This window comes from Drosophila mojavensis, unplaced genomic scaffold (assembly GCF_018153725.1).
Source record: "Drosophila mojavensis isolate 15081-1352.22 unplaced genomic scaffold, ASM1815372v1 contig_136, whole genome shotgun sequence".
Lineage (NCBI taxonomy): Eukaryota > Metazoa > Arthropoda > Insecta > Diptera > Drosophilidae > Drosophila > Drosophila mojavensis.
The window spans coordinates 25,757,994-25,772,500 of record NW_025318667.1 but is presented as its reverse complement, the minus strand read 5'-3'; the positions used below and the strand labels follow the sequence as shown (position 1 = coordinate 25,772,500).

The 14,507-nt window shown below is 37.6% G+C and overlaps 1 protein-coding gene across 3 annotated transcripts in view; it reads left to right on the top strand.

Annotated features, from left to right (window-relative positions):
• Window positions 1-14,507, top strand: part of LOC6584738 (PDF receptor) — a 59,399-nt gene that overhangs the window by 33,037 nt on the left and 11,855 nt on the right. The gene's annotated exons all lie outside the window — the stretch shown is intronic.

Here is a 14,507-nt window from a genome sequence, read left to right as displayed (position 1 = left end):
ATCAAGCCTGAATAGCATGTCTGCCCCCAATTTATCTGATTTCTTAGGTCTAATAACTTTTACCTGGGCATCTTTATTCTATTATTCTCATTCGTCTATATATGATAAAACCTGTATAAGTGTAACTAGTCTCATGTTTTTGCTTTTCAAATGAAAGCAGCTTAATCAAAGCTTTTGGGCAGTCAATTGCTGTTGGATATTTACTTGTTTTTCAAAAAGCTTTTAGACAATATGCTACACCTAAAAGCTTCTTCCCAAATCGAATAACTTCAAGTTGATTGACCTTGAGATTAACAAGCTTTGGCGCATTTTATGAATTGGGGCTTACGGTTTTCGCAATTAAACATCCTAAGCGCTTCAACGCTTTATCTAATCTGAGTCTGGAAAGCGTTTGCCTTTATTATGATTATCTATGTAAATAAATGTAAGCTAGATCTGCTATTACTTTTAAATTCATTTAGCCGAACTCTATTATCAGATGGCAATTCTGGTGTCACTTCATAAACGTTTCACTGGCTGCACTCGCTGTAAGACGCAAGTCAAATAATTTTGTTAAATATATTACACTGAACAATTTATATTTTGCACCACTGTGAGCTTATTGAGAAGGGCATGGCCGTAGAAGTGTGGCAGTCCAGAAAGGGCGATGCGTGGGGCGACGGGCCAAATGGGGCTCTTTCTGTAGACGCAGCTCATATGCACATTTATGCAAAATACCAAACAAAAGGTCAGAGAGGGTGAAGGTGCAGGGGGAATGCTGGGATGTTGGGATGCTGTAAGGGCTGCCACACTGCGGTCGCAATTATTGCCCTCTGTCAGTGGGCATGTCTGTGTGTGTGTGTGTGTGTGCGGGTCTCACATGTGTGCGTTTGGCAATTACAACTATATCACAGATGAGAATGCCATTTCACACGGAAATTATGCACAAAAAGAAATAAATGTTGCAAGCCATTCGCTAATTATAAATCTGAATAATTCACAGCGATAAATAAAACCACCTGCAACTGCAACAGTAATCGCACCTGCAGCAGGTGTTTACCTACCTGTCGCCCCTGCCTACCCCCCACACATACATACATAGTTGATACAAACTCACGAATATTTCATGCGCGACATTTTTAAATTGAGCTCACATATGTCTGAAATCCATTGCAATTTAGTATTTGCAATTTTTGTCCGTTTTTTTTTTTTTTTTTGCCGTTTCACAACCCTAATTCTGATTGGGAATGTGGCAAATCGCAGCAAAACATAACTGTAACTTTAGCAGATTTCAAATTGAAAACTTGGCAAACAAATTAATGTTGAACCATTAACTATTTTAATCCAGACTCTCAGTTGAAATATTCCAAAAATGATTAAGTTATTTTGGGTGCATGAAAGGATATAATGCAGTTGCTAGTGACAAACACCGACATTTCTACTTGTTTTTTACTCGAAAAACATGATTTATATTTGGTCAAATATTACATCATGATAGAAGAAATGTGAAGAAATAATATTTTTACTATAAGGACGACTGGCCTAGCTCACTTCATGGTTTCTCCCTATTTTCCGACTTGAAAATACCCCGATTCCCCTTTCAATCAAAAATATATCTCGTTATTTGACAGTAAATTAACATATTGTATTCAGAGCATTTATTTATAGTATTGCAGCATGCTTTTGCCTAATAAATTCTGTGCCATCTAAGAAAAAATTCAAATTGAAATTTGAGCATATGATATCCATACTCTATTAAACGAAACAAACTGATGGAAAGAGCTGATAAGGAATATATAGAGTGCCAGGGCTCCTCCTGCTTGCTATATACAATAAGAAACCAATATACTCATTTCACTTTCGTGAATGAGTATAAAAACAATTATATATATATTATGATTTTCCATTTTCAGTGAGCACAGAGTATAAAAAAAAAGCCTCAAGGGGAAAGGAAATTAAGTGAAAAACAATTATACCTAATTACTTTAAAAGGCTTGTCAATAGCTCACTTAATACTCTTGAAATAAAATTAAAAAAAAAAAAAACTTTTAAATACTTTACACCAAATCGAAAGTCATAAAAAAAAAACCATCGAAAAAACTTTTAAATTGTCAACGCTGGAAATCGGATTATTCTTGGGCAATCGCATCATTCAATTGCGTCTAAAGTGGCATCCTGTCAGCTAACCCTTGCCAAGACCGCCCGCCCGCGCCCCCCTCTGCAGTTTGCAGTTTCCGTGCGCCATTTTGCTGTGGCATTTCCGCCTCCTTCCGTCCGCGAATGGCGTTAAATTAATGGCGATTCCAGCGCGCTCTGATGCCTGCTTACACACACGACAGCTTTAATCCGGCGCACTCTGCCGCCCACACAAGTCACGGCGCTCCACGCTCGGCGCTCAGCGCTCAGCGCTCAGCGAGCAACGTGCCACCTGCCACCGCGCGGAGTGGGAGTCAGCATGCGACACGCATTTGCGTTAAGCCCTTTGATATGTAATCCGGATTTCATTACAATTTTACCAATGCAATCCATAAAGCGGCTGCAGTTCAGTTGTCAATTGCGGCATGCAGCCCAGTGTTTGTCCCTCAAGCCTGGAGCCACGCCCCTTGCCCCTTCCGTCTTCCCTCTTGCCAGACTATGACAGCTTAACCCCGCTCAGGCAAGCAATAAGCTATCGATTGTGGCTTATGCCAAGCCCACGCTCTGCTGTCTACTCTGCTCCAGGAAAATACCCTGTAATTATCCACTGGCTTGCAACATAAGGGAGCTATAGAGGACTGGCCTAAGCAATTACCATATGTATATACATATCAGATCCTTCGACTTGAGAGCACAAACATATATATTTGTAGATTTAATTACAGGACATCGGCTAGTCGAGCATTACTGAAGTGCATCTAGAGATTTAGAGATTTTCATTTACTGTTGCTCGAAACTCCGGTTACTTCCTACTGAGCCTAATAAAATGTTAACTATCGATATATATCGATTGTAATGATTATATAAGAGCTAGAGACTTGAAATGTTTTTCCCTAGGTCCGTGTATATCACGCGCATATCAAGTTTTTCTTTATATATCGATACCTACTCCCGATATTTTATTATCGATTAAAAACCTTATCGAAAGCTAGTTATTTAATTATATCTACTACACCTTTGAAGCTAGAGCTTTCAAATTTTTAATGTAGACTTATATGTATTTTATATCATTTCGATTTTTGTTGTATTTTACCCCCCACCCCTATATCCACCCCTTCACCCTCACCTTTGTAAAAGGCGTATTTCAAGTACTAGAGACGTGTGCTTTGGAATGTACATACATTTTCACCATATAATTACGCTCTAATAGTTTCATTAAGATTGTACGTCTAGAAATTAAATTATTCAACAAATAAATTCTTATAATGTTGCCCACACTACAGCGCAGCCCAAGCGCAGTCGCTGCTTACTGCGCAGTTAGCAGAGCGCGTTCTAATACGTGCGTGTGTATGTATGTGTGTCGAAAAGATGTGCAGAGTGATTAGAATATCAGATTAGAGGGTTCAGGGTATCTCCTAGTCGAGCAGTCTCGACTAGAGTCTTCTTACTTGTTATGAATGAATAACACTAAGTATATTGTATCGTAACCTTAATGATATACATATGTAGATGTAAATTGCTGTCTTTATAATATAATAATTACTATAATATAAATGAATTTTTATATATTTATCCATATACGTGAATATTGACATTTTATAAATGTATGCCTGATTTAAAAAAATAAAATAATATATATACATATATTTATTTATTTTCATTCATCTGTTATACTCAACTTACCTTATATTGTATTATTCGCTTCCAAATACTTAATTGAGTAACTTAATTGAAGTAGTTCAAGTACAACTCTTCTTCATTTCAATATACCCAAAGAGTAGGTCAACATTACTCCTGTTCTAATCTTGTTCTACACACTTATCTATCTATAGATGCTGTGTTGAATACTATCGATCTGTCAATCAAACATATGAATCAGGAGCATGTCAAGCAACAAGTTGTTTTCACCCACGTATCATAACTAGCCCCATGTTGCACTAGGCCTTCTCTTGCTATAAATACTTCCTATTCTCCCATTATTTATATCACATGATTCCCATATGCGTATTACTAATAGATCGAGAGTTGAGCTCTTGAGGGTAAACTTTAATACTTGACAAGTTTCGTCTTCTTTAAGTGCGTGGCAGAGACGCAGATGCTGGCGCACACGCCCACGCCAACGCCCCGCCCACGCCAACGCCCTCGCCCTCGCCCACGCCTCAATAGAAAATGTTTCATACAAAAAAATTCAGATGGAAATTCTTTTCAAATTTTTGAAGTGATATCAGGTTTCAGTTTGCAACATTTTGCAAATGTATGTTTGTATGTATTTATGTATGTGTTGCTGAATAGTAAAATGTTGCGCAAATCAATTGTTGCACCTTGTTGCATGTTGCTGTTGCTTTTGCTGCAACCTACAGTTTTTTATTGGCCAGTTGCAGCATTGACTTCGCATTGATTGCCTTGCCTTTCCTTGCCTTAAGTACAGCAGCTGCCTCAAGTATGCGCGTGTGTATGTGTATGGCTATGTGTGTGTCTGTGTCTGTGTGTCACATTGCAGCAGTTAGTTTGAATTGAGTTGAATGGCTTTGTGGCCTTCTTTGATGGCCGATTCAATTCGACTTGCCATCACACAAAAGTCTCACAGGTAACACACACACACAGACACACCGGTATTCCCGCTTCACTCCCGTCATCGCTCTACCGATTACTTATACAACTTAACTTATACTTTGCCCACCCTGACTACAATTGACACGCCTCCCACTCAGTGCTGAAGTTCTCATTGTCAGGATGCCATTGACCAGGAGCTGCTGCGGACATATGAATGAACGTTATGCAATTGCCAAAGCCTTAAGCCTGACAATTGAAGCGGGCCCTGGGGCGTGGCAGGCTGGACGCGCGTGTGTCCTTTACTGAATTTATGGCCGAAGCGATAATGGTTCACATTATGTTTAATTATATTATCTAAATACAAAACGCATTTGAGCTGGCAACTTTCTAATCAGAAGCCGCAGGCAAGCACCCAACCGCCGAGCCATTGAATTTGCAAGCAAACGAGCGTTACAAAATTCTTTTGGCATTTTGCCCCGTTGTCAAGGTCTGGGTCTGAAGCCATTATCCTGGCTAGCAGCATGCAACGTGTGGCAACCACTGATATTGCGTCTGACAGTCAAACAGCCAGACCCTGTCCTTGCCACAGCCAGTGGCAAGGTTCTCTCCTCATTCTCATCTTTCTCCGTTTCCTTATGTACACACAAACATTCTTGTCTGGCCTCTTGATACCCTGCACCATGCGGGCTCTATTTGCTGCCCAAAGTTTGACCTAGACCAGAAATTGATTTAGAGCTCTAATGAATTGTCGACTAGCCTAGTCGACTAGCCTCAACATACATAAGGTATTTCGGACAAGTGTTTTATAGCCAATTCATCAGTTTGCATTATTAATTTATTCATTATTCATTATTCATTATTCATTATTCATTATTCATTATTCATTATTCATTATTCATTATTCATTATTCATTATTAATTATTCATTATTCATTATTAATTATTCATTATTCATTATTCATTATTCATTATTCATTATTCATTATTCATTATTCATTATTCATTATTCATTATTCATTATTAATTATTCATTATTCATTATTCATTATTCATTATTCATTATTCATTATTCATTATTCATTATTCATTATTCATTATTCATTATTCATTATTCATTATTCATTATTCATTATTCATTATTCATTATTCATTATTCATTATTCATTATTCATTATTCATTATTCATTATTCATTATTCATTATTCATTATTCATTATTCATTATTCATTATTCATTATTCATTATTCATTATTCATTATTCATTATTCATTATTCATTATTCATTATTCATTATTCATTATTCATTATTCATTATTCATTATTCATTATTCATTATTCATTATTCATTATTCATTATTCATTATTCATTATTCATTATTCATTATTCATTATTCATTATTCATTATTCATTATTCATTATTCATTATTCATTATTCATTATTCATTATTCATTATTCATTATTCATTATTCATTATTCATTATTCATTATTCATTATTCATTATTCATTATTCATTATTCATTATTCATTATTCATTATTCATTATTCATTACTCATTACTCATTATTCATTAAATTAGCATTTTATAGAGTATCTCATAGTCTTGTATCATAGTCTTGTTGTCTATTGCCACCACATATAAGCTCACCTGGGTATTGATTTATAGAGTGTCAAACTTGACAAATTATGCAACGCCAATATAATCAGCCCATTGCATTACTGATACACAACACACACATCAATTGGTAAGGCTACGTGAATGTGAACGAAACGGATGGAGACAAACAGAGAGAGAGAGGGACAGAGAGAGAGAGCAAGACCGAGCAAGCGAGTGAGTAGGCAATTGGACAATAAAACGTGATGAGCTGTCAAAAACCGTATTTGGTCATGTGAAGGGTATTACACGCCTGAGCGGCGAGCCGTGTGGCGCCCTCTGTTCTGGCATGTATTGTGCGAATGCCTTATTGTTATTACGATTATCCTTATTATTATTGTTGTTCAGCTTTTATGCTGTGTTAGTAGTTGTTGCTGTCGCCAACAGAGGGCGCTGCCAGCGACCCAATCCAATTGACTGTAAACAAGAAATTATATAGTAGAATTCGCAACATCTCTATTTGTGGTTTAACGAGGGGTTTCTAAATTCTCTATTAATATGTAGAAGGAAAGAGGCATACATATGTACATATATGTATAGAAAGGAGCTAAGAGAACTTTGTCTGTTTATATGTCAACAAGTGTTTCAAGTTTTCACTACATCAATGTGTTGTACGCAGGGTATATTGACAACTACTATAGGTAGCAAATACTATAGGTATCATTGCTGCTTAAAGGATTTATTGTTTATTTGAAAAATTAATATTTGATTAAGATTCCTTTCAGTTAACTAACTACTTTCGCAGAATCTCGAACATTTTCTCTATTAAAAGCATCATTTTCTTGATAGCTCAGCTAAGTAAGGGTATTTCAATGTTGGCTTGACCCTTTTAACTCATTCATTCCTTTTGTCGGCTTTGTCCGTTTGCGAACTGTGCTCGATGCAACAGAGCAAAATATAAACCGAACTTGAGGTTTGGATTGCCAAACTACGAATTGAGCAAAGTGCAACAAAATTCAATGCCAAGTTGTGTAAGCTGTAGCTGCAGCAGCAGCAGCGGCAGCAGCAGCGGCAGCAATAGCTTAGCCGAGCGGCAAATGTCCTGCGGTGCAGGACAAACGTCACGAGAGCTGCTTTAAGGAGAATCCTTTCGAGCTGTTGTAGATGACGTAACTGCCATTGCAAAGCCTCGAATTGATTTTTATTTAATTTTAATGCAACAACCAAAGACAGAGAACGAGACAGAGTAAGCAAGAGAGAGAGAGACAGAGAGAGAGAGAGAGAGAGATAGAGCGAGAGAGCGAGAGTGGGTGTGGGTGGGCGTCACAGCTCAGGGCTCAACTGAGATTTGGTTCAGCTATAGAAATTGCAGCTGCACTGCCTTAGGCCGTTTGCTTTTTGCTCTCGTTAGTTTCTCTATTATATTTCTATTCTCTTTTATTTTTGCCAACTGCTCAGCCTTAAATTTTTCTCGTTTCTCCTTTGCGCTTGGATGTTGTTGCACTCCAAATTTCTCACTTAATTTCCAAAACCTTAAGCATTGAGTTCATCCACCGCCAGCACCGCCGACTGCACAAGGCCACTTTGTGGTCTCAGCTTCAATGTGAATTTAAGCGGAAGAAAAACTAAATTACATACACATATACATATATATTCTTTTTTACTTTAGCTTCGTTCGTGCCCTCCGTATACCCTCTGCAGGCGGCTGACTTCCATTGTCATATCATTGCGACTTTAAGAACCTTTTACATTCTAATACACGCTCGCAAAGTGCAAAGGGTATATTGGTTTGTTTGCCATGTCCGTCTGTCCGCTAGAAATTCAAATTTCCCTATATATAAATATATGTATGAGCAATTGCTTCTTATGAAGACCTCAGATTTCTGGGATTTGCCTATTAGGAGCGTGGTAAATATTTCTAATATAACAACAGATAAATTATCTAAAGACTTGTATTGTCTTGTGAATATGTATGTATATACTCGTTAACAACTATATATAATATACGCTTTTTGGGGCATGACAAATCGGCAAAATTGTGTATTCCAATTGTTATGATAGAGGTAGAGTCGCAAGAGCTCGTGCTAAGATCTTTTAAGCATAAAATAAATATGTATGAATATGTATATACTCAATGGTCAATAATATACTATTGTTTTTTTTTTTTTTTTTTAATAAGCACCGTTTGTCAGATATTCCGTCTGAAAGGTATGTCGCGCCAAATAATTGCTTACCGGCTTAAAAGCCCTTTCTTCTTGAATAAAGTGGTAGAGTTCCGCATTAAGCTTCCTTATAATCCCTTTACCTGAGCCCTACCAACCGTGCTCCTTCATCCAGGACCCACTTTATATCCCTCAAAAACCTCGACGAAGTCTCATACATATATAGATATAGTCTCTACTTTAAGTGCAGGTCAATCTATTCTAAGCTCTAAATGCATACGGATGACAACCTCTAGGTATATACAAGAAGTTATATCATTATTTTTAGATTTTACAGAGTAATATCGAAAATTGCAAAGAGGTAGAGCTAATAAATTAGTTAGTTGAATTAGGACATACTCATTCTTGAGATGCAACCGAAACTCTTCAACTGTCTTTGCAATCATGAACGAGCATTGTGCAGTTAGCTAAGCCCGCTCGCTGAATTCTTACTAGCTCGCTCTGTGTTTCTTTCACTGGGGCAACAACAACTAAAGGTCACAATAAATTTGCATGCTGAAAAGCTAAAAATAATTGCTTTTCTGCTTGATAAGCTGCATTGGCATGGCAACCTAGCCTTTACACAATAAATTTGTATGAATTTAGTAATTGTTGGCAGTTAGCTCTGAGCAACATTTTTATAGGAGATGTTTGCTGTAGTCGCCTGTTGACTAAGAGTAAAGCTAATAAGGGACACAAGGTCCCACTCCGACTCCTGCGGGGGACTCGCAACTTGGCTGGCAGAAGCCAGAGACGGAATGTTGCCCCAACTGTGTTAGCTGGAGAGCCGCATCAACTTACCCTAGTCTACATTGTAGAGACGCGTTTGGCCCTCCGGCCACTCCTTTCAGTGCACTATTCAAAGCAGTTGCGAATCTCATCGCAGCCACGTCCCCATTGTCAAATCGCGCGAAAGTTTTTAAGGTCGCGCAGGCCCCAAAGCTACAAACATACAACTGCTATATACACATACATATATATATATGTATATGTGTGTCTGTGTGTGTGTGTGTGTGTGTGTGTGTGTGTGTGTGTGTGTGTGGGTGTGTGTGTGTTTGAGTGAAACAGTTGCAGTCAACGCGCCCGCCCAAATGCCCTTGTTAATGAGCAAACAGCGGCCACGCCTCTCTCTCGTTAGCCCACTTTTTAATAATCACGCTTAGCCTTGCATAAATTGCTAACAGTATTACCAATGAGCCATCGCATTTCGCATTCCGCATTCCACATTCCGCTCATTGCAAATTCAGCGCCTTAATTCCGCGGCAATTAAATTTTAATAAATGGAATCTAGTTTGAGCTATACGAATTATTAACTCGAGCGGCTATATATCAAGCAAAAGCAATTCGATTTCTAGTCCAAATTCGTTGAAGGCAATCGAAAACAAGTGAGAGCATTGCAATCGGGCACGACTGACTGCATAATACTCTGGCATGGTCCAATAAAAGCTGAATCATTTTTTTTGGTAAAGGCGTCAGGACGGTGTCTGCAATTCCAGAATTTTGCATTTTGCATTTTTATGATAATTATATTATCATATAAATCTTGTCCTATCTATGTATCATATGCATGTTTATCTGAAATTGCTTATCTGATATATAATATATTTTATATACATATGCTAATTTATCACATATACAATATTATACAATATGATCTAACGTTTAGTTCTTTTACGATTTGTAATGCCTGCAAGAGGACATATATTATACATTTCAATAATATATACTTCATATATAAAGTCAATCGTTCAATTTTGGGCATCGGAGGCTACCGCTTTTCATCATGCCTTCGAAATTGTGAAAATACAGGGTATGTTCGATATTGGGTCATCGATGAAGGAGGTCAATAGTAACTCAATTATAGAGTTTGTAAATTTCTAGCTCCAAAATATTTGTATATATATGATATGATGGGGCTCCCTTGAAGCAACAATACAATTGGATTCTTCTAAAATAAGAGTTTTTTATTACAATGAAAAGATAATTACACATGGTTACTAACCTAAAATAATAGAATCAACAATTAAATGTTCATGCTCCTATTCTTCATTCAGTTGAGACTTCCAATGTTAATTAACTTGTATGAGATAATTATTATTTAACATAAAATTAATTTTATAATACATATTTGATATAATCAAATATTGATTTAATTTCTTATTGAGCTTCACTTTGTTAACTCTCTATAGTTATAGTATTCTTACTACCCAGCTGATCTTATTCGATAGGTTATTTGTATTTAAATAAGGATATACATATGAATGTATGAATGTGACGATACTCACAAATATATATTCCAAATGTCGAGTCTCTAGCTGGAATACCGTCGAAATGATATAATTTCGTACGTCCAGCCAGACGGACAAACAGGCAGGCGGACATTGCACAAAAGCAATATACGGTTTCACTTGAATTGATATGGAAACAAAGCAAAAGTTATGAATTTGTTAGTATCAGTTGTCGATTGTCCTCGACACATTTTCAATTAAATACACAGCCATTTATATGCCTATATAAATGCAGCTATGTACCTATATATGCCTATATGCAATGATTACCTCTATATATATTTATATATGTATATGTATATATTTACTGCTATGCAAACTATTTCTTTCAGTGACTGCAGTTGCCCAGCTTCACCAATAGTTATTTAGCTCATTTGCATTGAAATTTTCTTCATATTACGTATACGGCACATTGCACATAGCTACTATTTGTGTGTACATGCTTGCATGATGCTCAACCATCTCTTTAAATATGCCCCAGTACAAACACCCACAGCCATTTGCCAAGACACCCACATTCATGAAATGCTAAAGCAATTAGTTAAATAGGCAAGGCTTCTATGAAATATTACGCATACGACGCGTTCTACCTATCAAGTGTTGCCTACTTTGCAACTGTTTATTGACCAGAAGTAAACACACACACACACACACCCACACACACACACACACACACACACACAGACACGCACACACATTGCTTGATTGGTAGTTGAGTCCAGGCTCACTTTGTAGGCCAATAAAGCATCGACCTCATTCACATGTTGGGCGGTCAGGTATGCAAGCGCAAGCATGCTTGCGCAAGCCTGCCGCAAGCCATGCTTGTGCACACACAGGCAAAATAAAACGAAATATGAAGAAAAAATACAAACACTCCCAAAATAAGCGACTAGCAAATACCCTGTCCAGTTGTCGAGCCGGGCTGGCAGAGCCCCAAAAGCCACGCCGCCGCCTCGCAGTCTAGCTGAAGCTTGTAGCTTATGGATTTTAGTTGAAAAACTTGGCAAGGTTTCATATTATCTATCTAGCTGCACTTCCTTAAGCTGCAAACTAAACTCAACTTCTGCTTTATGCTCTCCAACACTCCACACACACACACACACACACTCACACAGACAGAGAATCATACATATATATGTATGTGCGATATATGGGGTAAATTCTTGTGGGTGTTGTTGGCCCTTCGCAAAATGCCTTTGAGCTGATGTATTTTATATAATGCCATAAGAATTTCAATTTTGTAAGTTGTCGCAGCGTATGTTACTTTCATAACCAGCCAGCCATCCACTTATATAAGCCAAAGACAGCTGAGCACACTTGGCGAGAAAGAGAGAGAGAGAGAGAGAGAGAGAGAGAGAGAGATAGAGAGTAGATAAAGATAGAGCTTAGCTGCTACAAATAGCTTTGATTATTAAATGGGCCGTTTACGAGGAATGACGGCGTATCAATTAGCGGCCTAGGGGGCCTCAGCTCAGCTGTGCAGGAAAGCGCGAGTGTCACTCCAGTCAACAGAGAGTAATGCGACACGCTCAGTCAAGGTGCGCGCCATGCCGACACCTGGGCTGGCAGGTGCAAAGCCCAGACAGCCAGACAGCAGACAGCAGAAAGCGTCGATTTGGGTCACTTGGCAGCTGCGACAGAGCAGAATTCATATCCGCGTTGAGCGACTCACTTCTTATTTATGCGAGTAGATTTTCGATTTGCTGAAGATGCCAACTCACTGACAGCTATAAAAAATACTTTTACTTATATATAGAGAGTTGATCCAGTAGTTATCAAGGAATGGCTGAACGTAATTATTGCTCTATTTATACCAATTGAAGCTACATTTATGAAGAATAATGTAATTTTCTTAGCAAGCATGTAAGAGACAGAGAAAATCAACTTTGATAGACAATATATTATGAGACGAACTCTGTTTTGAGGGCTATCAATCTCTTTACTCTTCATTCTCTTAATTTCTCCAACTTTCTCTATAGGTCTCTAGGTCGTTTCTACCACTATCGCTTTGTCTCTATTTGCTTTTATCTCTGTTCTAAGCTTCTCTTCGTCTATCCGTCCCTCTATAACTATACATCTCTCTCTATCTCGTTGTCTATTCTCTCTGTTTTTGTCTCTTTAGTTCTATACCTTGCTTACTCTCAATTACCTATCGCTCTCTACTTCACGCTTTGTATCTCTCTCTCTCTCTCACTCTCTCTCTCTCTCTCTCACTCTCACTCTGTCATACCTATTTGAGTTTCTTTATCCGCCCATCTCCCGATATTTTTATCTTTTCTTGTCTATCACTCTCTATCTGTCGGTGTCTTCATCTTTGTTTTCCCTGTTTACCTATCTCTCTATTTTCATATATAACTGTCGTCAACTCTACTTTTTGCCGCCTTTTTGTTTGCTCATCTCTATGAGCGTATGTTAAGGACTGTCTCTTTCTCGATATACTGTTTCTTTTTCTCTTTTTTCTCAATTTCCAGCTCTCCCTTTCTATGCTTCAATCTTTATCTCTTTATTCCTTTTTCATCTCTCTTTCTCTTTTCTCTTCTTCAAAATCTCTTTTTCCTTTAACAGTTTTCTCTCTTTGCTGCCTCTTTCTCTACGTTTCTTTTATGTAATTCTCATAGGGATTTCAAAGTACTCCATAGTTCAAATTTGAGTTTTCAATAGAAGTCTTTAGATATATAAGTATATATGTGGGCTATATATATATATGTTGTGCCATATGTATGTACACTTTGTAACATTTTCTAGTATTTTATCGTGGATAATTGTTATCATCTACTTGAAGTTCTGCAACTAAACTTTTTATAATTGCCAATTTTCGCTACAATACTTGAAGAAGGCTATTAATCATGATATCAGCCAATTATTGATTGATTAAGTTGGGCTACCTTGAGCCGAGTGAAATATGTTGTTATAACAAGTTCAAATTGACTTCAGTCGGGTCGGCTGACTCAGCTGTGGGCAAAACGTGACACATTTGCCAAGCTCTATTGAAATACCGTTAGCCGTCGTTTCTAAGGAATACTTGGCAAAGAACACAATGAGCCATTTGATTAACTGTTTGCATTGTGCTGCGGCCAGACATAAATAGAAATGAAAGACATCGACAGCCAACGCCAACGACTGCATTCCAAAGCAATTTATTAATAAACAATAATCAATAAACAATAAACAATAATCAATAAACAATAAACAATGAGCCATAATAATAGACTGCCTCAGTTTTGCTGAGCCAAATGCAAACAAAATGAGCTTCCAGCCATAAGAATATATCGCGCACACAATGATTGGCTGGATTTCATTAAGTGCATTCCGCTGAATGCGCTGCTCCATCGCTAAGAAACATTCATTAAAATGCAACAATAGAACTGTCATCCAATTCTAGTTCCAGAGCCAAGGAAACGCCCTGAGCGCGGATAGTTTGAATTCTCTGAAGAGAATTCATACGATTGACGATTTTCCAGTGAAACAACTTGTTTTGTATTAATTTGAAATCTAAACAGAAATTTATTGAATAAATATTAAATGTATACCTAAGGCTAGGCAGATTTACGTGCAATTGGCGCATATAAAGTCTACGATATAATTGATACATTCTTTGGACTTGAGATCCCGTCCAGCTGGGCTAGAGACGCTAGTCTCCATCTTCTCCTGTGACTGGTGCGACGGCTATCAGAGCTTTTAGCTGCAGTATCAAGTCGCCTGGTCACGCTTTTTGGATAAGACGCTAATCTATGGAGGTATTTTCTGGCCACCTTC